At 46.5% G+C, this 8,727-nt stretch overlaps 1 long non-coding RNA gene across 1 annotated transcript; it reads right to left on the reverse strand.

Annotated features, from left to right (window-relative positions):
• Positions 1–5,667: 5,667 nt before the first annotated feature.
• LOC135373425 (uncharacterized) lies at positions 5,668–7,984 on the reverse strand. The gene is made up of 4 exons (XR_010416461.1): positions 7,962–7,984; positions 6,547–6,619; positions 5,973–6,020; positions 5,668–5,905 (listed from the first exon to the last, which is right to left on the reverse strand). It is a non-coding gene; the product is annotated as an uncharacterized LOC135373425 (long non-coding RNA).
• Between the last annotated feature and the right edge of the window lie 743 nt (positions 7,985–8,727).

Below are 8,727 nucleotides of genomic sequence, written 5' to 3' on the forward strand. Positions count from 1 at the left end.
ATACCTTTAATAAGCATATTCTTTGTTACGTGTATTGTGTTCCTTCTACTTCAGATTTTTGGCTAAGTTTTTCCCATTTGCACTAATGACTTTAATAAATATATTTTCACTTGTACTTTTGTGTATGGCTATCCTTTGCATCTAAACAGCCTACTGCACACCTGTTGTAGCTGAAAAAAAATTCCGATTCAAGTCGGCTCAGGCTGAAAAATGACGAAAGTCGGCGGCCCAGGCTGAAGGGTAAGCGCGCACGCAGCCCTCCGGTCACGCTCCGCCCACCACAGCAGCCCTCCATCCGAGTGCCGCCCTGTTACAGGTGGTGAAGGTTTTTTGGCTGGGTTTTTCTCCTTCACCTGATTGGCATCACAATTGGCACAATTCCCAGCACTATTGGCTTTAATAAATATATCTCAACTTGATTGGCATTACAATTGGCATTAATAAATATATTTTCACTTGTACTTTTTGTGTATGACCCTTCTTTGCATGTCTCTGCATGTAAACCGCTCACCTGTTGTATCGGAAAAATATGTGAAGTCGGCCCACGTATGGCCCAAGAAGTCTGCCCAGGCTGAAAAATACGCTACGATGAGCGCACGCGCAGCCCTCCCCCGCCGATAAGCGCGCGGACAACCCTCCGCACACGCGCCGCGCAGGGAAAAATACGCGCAGGGCTCAGGGGCAGGGATCCTGTAGTTTCGCTCCCATGTAGCCTCGGCACCCCTTATTACTACTCACGGTCTTGATGGGATTACGATGGTCCCTGAAAGAGATGCGACCTTCGGTCCTACTTTTCTTTAATAGGAGGCAGCGAACAAGTGTCCATTCGTAGAACTCAGCCCTCCCCTTCAGATTTGTTTTTGTTTCAGTCTGTCTACCAACGTCATGATGACGTTTCTCGGGTAGAGGTTCATACTGTTGTATTGTAAGCAGTTGTTTTAACAGCTTGAAGAACACGATGGATCGGATTCGTGCAGTAAAGTCGTACCGTTTCCCCGGGAAATCACACGAGAAAGCCAGGTGAGACGGGCGGGTGACAGCAGCATATCCCGCTTGGGTTTTCCGGTTCATTTTACCCGATTGCCGTGGTTTGCTGGTGCACGACCTGTTGTGACTTTTTTCACGTACTCAAACACGTTGTTTGTGTTGCTGTAAGGTAACGATTCAGGAATTATGGGTATGACACAAGGGGGGCAAAGCGGGGTAGTTGGGATTATGGGTACGACTCTAGAGATCGGAACGCTATGTTGTTGTGTAATTCATTCATTCACGCAGCAAGCTGCCACATATCTGTGTGCTGTCGCATATGAACTTGTTAAACTTATAGCGTGTGCTGAGTGATGCTTCACGCCATATGGGCCATGGGCGTGCCTAGAGGGGGGTAAGGGGGTGTGTCCCCTCTGGGAACTCCAAGGTCACTTGTGAAAATTGTGGCTCTTTAGGCATATTGGTCGTCATGATTATTCTCTGACGTCATAATCCGAACCTCTGAACACCCGCTCAATCCGCAGCGGCCATTTCCAGGAAAAGAAAAAGGCTTTGCTCCCCCTGGAAAAGTTCGAGGTGGGACGAATTTTAGGAATCCGAATCCAAGGAAGGTTCTGCGAATCCACGAATCTCGAATCTTTCGAATCCTTTCTTTAATGACAAACAAATTAAGTAGTGTAGTTACAGGAGAAAATATACCCGTATAATTCTTAAACGTAACTTATTTAACATGTTGTTGAACGACTACGGGAAATACATAAGTTCTCGCGTATGAATTATTTCCATCAAAGCAACTATCAAAAACAAAACCAGGTTACTTTTAAAGTCGTAGCGTAGGAGCTACTGCTTGAACTCTTTCAGTCTAGAGCAACGTAAACAAACAAACAAGAAAACACCCGTTGGTCAATGAGGCTTTCGGCGGGCACCGGAGGCGCCAATTTGAAAAAGAAACAAACGTGGTTGGTGGATTCGAAACATTCGATTCGCCGCTTTGGGCACTGGGATTCGAGAATCTCGAATCCCCGTCCAGGATTCGAGAATTCGCGGACTCGATCGGAAAAAATCCTGGGACCGCCCATGCTGCGGACTGAGTCGAAAGTCCGAAGCGCCGGAGGCGTTTGCATTTGCGCGTGCAATGCACGTGCAGTACACTCTTTGGGAACGGAGGTTTCCACAACTGGCGCCCAACGTGGGGCACGCACCCCGGACCGTTAGGTTAAAAGCCTAACGGTCCGGGGTTCGTGCCCCACGTTGGGCGCCAGTTGTGGAAACCTTTTTGGTATTGCCTGCTGCCGAACGAGAAGCTTTGTTGGAATGTGAATAAACCGTATGTTGCATTGATTTCGTTGTGGTGCTGCTTGTTCCTTCGCGCGCGGAACGGACGGGCTGACGCCTCGGGGTTGTGGGAACTGACGTTTCCACAACTCTAACGGAATACGGATTGACGGCTTACGAAAGCGTTTTTTTTTTGTTTTTTTTTTTTACCGATCACGTCCATTTTTATGTAAATGATTTGATCAAATGGTGCTGTTCAAAGAACGTTGACGCTGTCTTTCACTTCCGAGATGTATTACCCCGTGTAATTAGCGTGACGTCGCCGTCAATTTCTTCTTCTAATCCGTAGACGTGTCTAATTATTAGCGCCTCTCCTTCCCGTAAGCTCGAGTCCTGAAACATTTACTCGGGGATTTTATTTCCAGAAACCCGCAGTACAGACGCAACATAATTCCGAAACTAATCGGTTTGCGCGGGTACGCGATCGAGTTGTGCGCTTTCGGCCATATGTGGCGCTCAAGGACATGGTTCGGAGCGCCGCCAAAATTGGAAGGCACCCCTGTGTAAGCAACAGAGAGACGTGTAACGAAAGGAGGTTACTTTGATGGGGAGTCGTCCATTTTATACCCCCGTTAGACGGACTGATTTGGTGTCACTTTCAACGAGTGACACTTGCATCGGTGACCAGGCGTGTAGCCGCGACTGTAGGCTTCGTGGTACAGGTAAAAATGGTCAGAAAAAGCGAGCGGCTCCGACACCACAATATTTTCACACAAGTATTTTCGAACAGTGCTTGTACAGTGTGAGATGGTGCCGAGAAAACATGCCATTACTGTCGTTAATAGCCTGCGAGAACTTGCCGGTCTCGGCGATCTGGCGGAAGCCATTTTTGTTGTGGCACACCTTTGAGGCCAGTTTGTTTAATGTTGGAAGAAGATTAGCAGGAGGTGTTTCTAAATCAAACGAAAAAAAATTTGGGGAAGGTATTGTGGCGCAAGCCTAAAAATTTTGAGGACGTTTATTTTTATCTATCGTAATAAACTTCTACCCGAGAAACGTCATCATGGCGTTGGTAGACAGACTTAAACCGAAACATATCGCAAGGGGAGAGTTGGGTTCCACGAATGCGCACTTGTTCGCTGCCTCCTATAGACCTCACCCTGTTTGTAAACAAGTGACGTCATAGTGTTCGACAGCGCCACCAATTCGGTGGACCTGATCTACGGGAAAAAATGGTCCCTGCTTGCATGGGCGGAAATAATGGCCCCGCCGGGTTCCGCGCGCCCCAAAATACGGAAGCGTCGTCGCGACGGATTATAGCCGATCAAGCGTTGTCATTTTCTTTCCTGATTTGTGGAAATAATTAACGTTAATGTTAACGAACAATAAAAGCCATTCAACGGGGAAGATAAAAGCGGTTAGTATACTTATTCGCTGCACAGCTTGTATTGTGGCTGTTCTTTCTTTTCCTCTTTCTTCCTCTGTGTCGCTGTAAAAAAGACGACATGGTGGCAGCTAAGGTCGTGCTCAAGACTGAGAGGTAGTGGGTCCGAATCACCACCGACTGTGCTCTCGGAGGCTTTTCCCTGGATTTTTCGGAAGGCTTTCCAGACGAATGTCGGCACAGTTACCCCTGAAGTCGGCCATGGACGCACACTAACCCTTGTCCCCCTCCCACTCCTTCCTGCTGTCCTCTCTCCGTCTGTCCACGTCTATACGCCGCTCATAGCCACAGTTGCTCCGCGGCGCTAACACGGAATTAAAAAAAAAATGTCGAGAAGCAGAACCGAAAGGAGGGAAGTAGTGCGAGAAGAACGCGCTCCACGTCATTCTACGTTATTGGCGACACATTCAAAGAAGTAAAAAGGAAAGGTAGCCACGTCAGGTCACGTGGGATTTCCTCTAAAATAGTCTTCTATGGCAAGTTGGTACCTGTGGAGACGACGGGGCCCTACGAGGTGACGGCACGGCAGGTAAGGCACCAAAGCGGCGTCGACGAGCAGCCATCTTGGATGTAGTTCCGTAGACTGGCTTATGGCTTTTTTAAACAAACGGAAGTAGACATCAAATAACAGATGATTTTACCAGAAAGATGAGAAAATTACGGATGAAATCAAACAAAAATCAACGTCGTATAACGTACCAAACATACAAAAATTAAATTTTATCGCTCGTTTCTTCCAGGCAATCCGCCATATCTTGGCTGAGGACCTTCTGACCTAACCCGAGGCACAGTATCGACGCTCGCACCGCCTAGAGCGTGCCTGGGGGGGTGGGGTGGGGGGGACGGCGCCCCCCCCCCAGAGCCCCCAATCTGTAGAACCTAACTTAACCTAACCTCACTAAAGTGAGGTGATTTAGCTCATTTCCGACCCTACCTTTCGCAAAATGATAAGTTTCGAATCCGCTAGGCATCACTCCCGTGTTTCTCCAGCGGTAGAAGTGCATCAGATGGGGTTGTTCGGATGCATATAAAAAAAAAAAAATTCTATACCACACATTCTTGTTTTTTCTTCTCTCACTTCAGTACATTATTTCGCTTTTGAACACTCCGGCTAATTAGAAAAGCCCGTCTACTGAACTTCAACCGCCATCTTCTATAAACTCTTAAATCTTCACCACCCAAAAGCTTTAATAAACCTTTGTTTTCGCATTGCATAATGCGCAGACGAGATAACGATAGGCCTTTCCGTGTTTACAAAGAAATGACGTCAGGTGGTATAACGGCGCCGCCATCTTGGTGTATAGGAAATATAGAAAAAAACAGAAAAAAAGGAAAAATCAATAACTGAGAAGATTGTAATTTTTCACAAGCCTCTATACGTATATCCGGAGGTGATAAAATGTCCATAAGGTATCTGGACACGGTACACTTTCGGGACATAACATCATCGCTTAGGGCGCTCAGGATCACCGTTGTTCAGAATATGATATCCTCCTCTTTCCAGATTTGTTCTTTTTCGAGACTTGCGCGTGACTTTTCGTGGCAATCTTGATTCCTAGAGAAAGGCTCAACTCATTCCTCACTTGTGAGCCGATAAATCCATCATTCGGCTCAGTGGTTGATGGCGAGTGTGTTATGCAGTAAAGTTGTGTTTTCAGTCTGCACAGGGTACGTAACGCGTTGTTATTGCTACACGGCGAGTAATTGTACGGGCGCACGGGATTCGATGAAAATCTAGAAACAGAAAATCGAAAGACAAACGTACGCAATAAAACGACGATAAAACCTGAGACAAGGAAGAGAAAATAGCTACACGACACGTTCCTTTCTGTTCCTACGTTGTTGTTTCCTATGTTTCTGTTTCTATTCCATGTTCCTTGTCTCAGGTTTTATCGTCCTTTTTCAATGTACCAGCTCGGCTACACCCTTGCACTTCTATACCATGAAACGTACGCAATGTCTGCTGCTTATACCATTTATTGCCCTCAAGTGTTCCCGCCACCTAGGATCGTGTTGAGAGAAGAAAATACCAGGGTCCGTTACTTAATACGTGCGAATTGATCCTTTCGGGGCTGTCGGTCAGCGATGTTTATCCCACGATCACGGAGCATTTCTTGCACTTGCTCAGCGAGGTGCAATGGCCGTTAGGGCACGTAATACCCTCGAGACAAACGCAGATGTTAGGGTCACCGTCACGACCTGCAAAGGAACACGAAATAGTCGTCACAATGACGTCTATGGTAACATCGCTATCAAAAGCGCTTACGTTCAAGCTCGTGCCCTTCCGGTGCAGCTTCACTCGCGACAAATACACCTTAGAAAGAAAAGTAAATATTAAGTTTTTCACACTCTCAAGTTCCCTGCAACTTGGAGCCCACGGGCTGCCCACCAGGTGAGCGGTTGCGCCACTCGCTATAGAGCTTTCGACAGCTTGTTACGTGTCCTGAGCACCTGTTTACGTGACAATCTCATGTTTCTAAACGTGCTACCGAATGACAGGGAAAGCCTTCGTGAAGAAAACTTTCTGCTGTCTTACGGCGGGGGATATGTCCAAGGTAAAACAGGAAAGGTTAGGGAGAGTGTATAACGGCGTTTTTCAGTCGGTTCACCATTATTGTCAACCCAAATAAAGCTGAATTATCCTGAAGCACTCCGCTAAGGCTAAAAGATGGAGACAAACGTCCAAGTTCGGAAGCCGCCGATGTTTCCAACACTCTCTGTTCTTCTACTAGGCGTAGGACATCTTCTACGGGTTAGTAGAAGAAATGTCGGCTGGAAATCACCACGGCTTTCGAAGTGTAGCTTTTGGAACCTCCCATATTAGATTCTAGTAGTGTTACCAAAGAGGAGGACGAAGACAACAGCGAAACGTAGAGGCGTCATTGTGTCCACGGAGAGATTGTTGAAGCTTTCCTAGGGAAGAAAAAAAAAACGCATTTCCTCAGATACCACGATGTGTAGTTTGCACGACACTTAAAATTGAATTGAGCGTTTCTCATCTAAGGTCAGGGTCCCAAAACCATAGATTGAGAAGTTAACCGTCAAAAAGAACTCGTTACAAGTTATACCGTGTACGAAATGTAACTAAGTTAATAACGAAGTTCTTCAGCATGAAATGGAACTCGCAGTTACTGAGTTACGAGAACGAGTTACTTCCAAGTTACTTCGGACACAAAACAGCATTACGCAGTTTCAGCGCGCGTGAGCAGTTGAGTCAGAGCATGAGTTGCCTGCAGGGGACTGCAACACGCTTAGATCGTTTTCGTTTATGTCCAAAAATAGAACTCTCCCTGTTTGTAAACAAATGAAGTCATAGTGTTCAACAGTGCCACAAATTTGGTGGAATTGAGCTACGCTCGCAGCTAGAGGTGAACAAGGTCGCGCAGAAAGCCACGGTCTTGGGGGGGGGGGGGGATTAAAGGGACGCGACCCTCGGTCCTGCTTTTCTTTCAATGGGAGGCAGCGAACAAGTGCCCGTTCGTGGAACCCAGCCATCTCCTTCCGATTTGTTTCGGTTTCAGTCTTGTCTACCAATGTCATGACGACGTTTCTCTGGTAGAGGTATATTCGAACGCCTTGCATTTTACTCCCTGTGGGCGCACAATGGTTCAGCTTCATTTCAATGGCACCGGTTCTTACTTCCTGAATAAAATACTGTCATTGATTGAATATCACGTTTTATGGCATAAAATTACGCAAAGGAACCGCAGAGAAAGCAAGAAAATATGTGGACGTGAGTGAAAAGCGTGTTAAAAGTAACTTGGAACTTAAGTTACTTTGGTAAAGTTACCAGAAAAAGGAACGAGTTCTTCTGAAAGTTAGAACGGCGCAAAAGTACCGAGTTACCTCGATAAAAAAAAAAGGAACTTAGTTACAGTAACGAGCTACCTCGAACTCTGCCTAAAACTTCGACGTACGCGTTGACGCCGAAAATACGCTTTTCGGCTGTTGTGCTTTTGTGATGATAAATGGATGTCTCGAAAAGTCTATATCTTTTATACCATGCCCTCGTTTTTCAAAGTCAACTTTGAGTCAAGATATTCGAGGGAGGGAATTTCCAACAGACACAAGTCTTATCTCACAAACGTCGTAGATATAGGACCACGCCGGAAGATGTTGTTATGAAGTGATTAGGCGTATTCAAGTGCATTACGGCACATAATAGCCAACGCATAGGACAGCACTGCTAACAGAAAACCATGCTAGTCCAGTATAGGAAGTATAAAGAGCGGTTACCTCTCAAAGAAGTGCTTACCTGCAGGGTTCGGATGTGTTGACTATAGGCACTGTCCTGGCTTTTATAGGACACTCCGTGCAGGCGCACGTGCATCTTTTGTCCTTCGTAAAACCCTGTTCCTGAAGCCTTTGAGAAGTTTTTAATGAGATTTCTGAGAAATCATCGACGAGCCTCGAATTGCCTTTGCCAGACAGCACGGCGTACATGGTATTCATTTCCCGGTATTGAAGCTCCTGAGAGGACCCCCCCCCCCCCCCCCCACACACACACGTGCTAAGGCCTGTTGCGCTGGGCCAGGTGACTCTACAAAGCTTGTGAGTCAGCGCCGACATTTTGGAAACACGGCCGCTTCCTAGCAGACAAAACTCATTAAGCACTGTGGCCCAGTTGGTGTGCCGTTGCCACGTGTCGTCTGCTTTACGGTTACGACGAAGTCGAAAGGATTGACAAATTATTTCCAAGAACGTTGCTGAAGCACGTGTACGATGCGCAGCAGGATGTTCACAGCAGCTACGTGGTGTTAAAGGGGAAATGAATACGAGGAATAAAGTGAATAATAACGTACCTGATGCGCGTGTGTCGCGAATGACGCTGTTTGTTGGAATATTTATAGTGTGCCCCTCCGGTGCACTGGGTTGCCAAAGTACAAATTTAATTATCCAAAAAATCCGTCTTAAATTAATTCGCGGGGTGAATATATAGAAGTGAATAGGGATTTATCGGAACGCAAATGCCCTCATAACTGAAAATCGGTCAGTGGTTTGGCATGTAGCCTTTCTTGTTG

Source organism: Ornithodoros turicata, chromosome 1 (genome assembly GCF_037126465.1).
Source record: "Ornithodoros turicata isolate Travis chromosome 1, ASM3712646v1, whole genome shotgun sequence".
Taxonomy (NCBI): Eukaryota; Metazoa; Arthropoda; class Arachnida; order Ixodida; family Argasidae; genus Ornithodoros; species Ornithodoros turicata.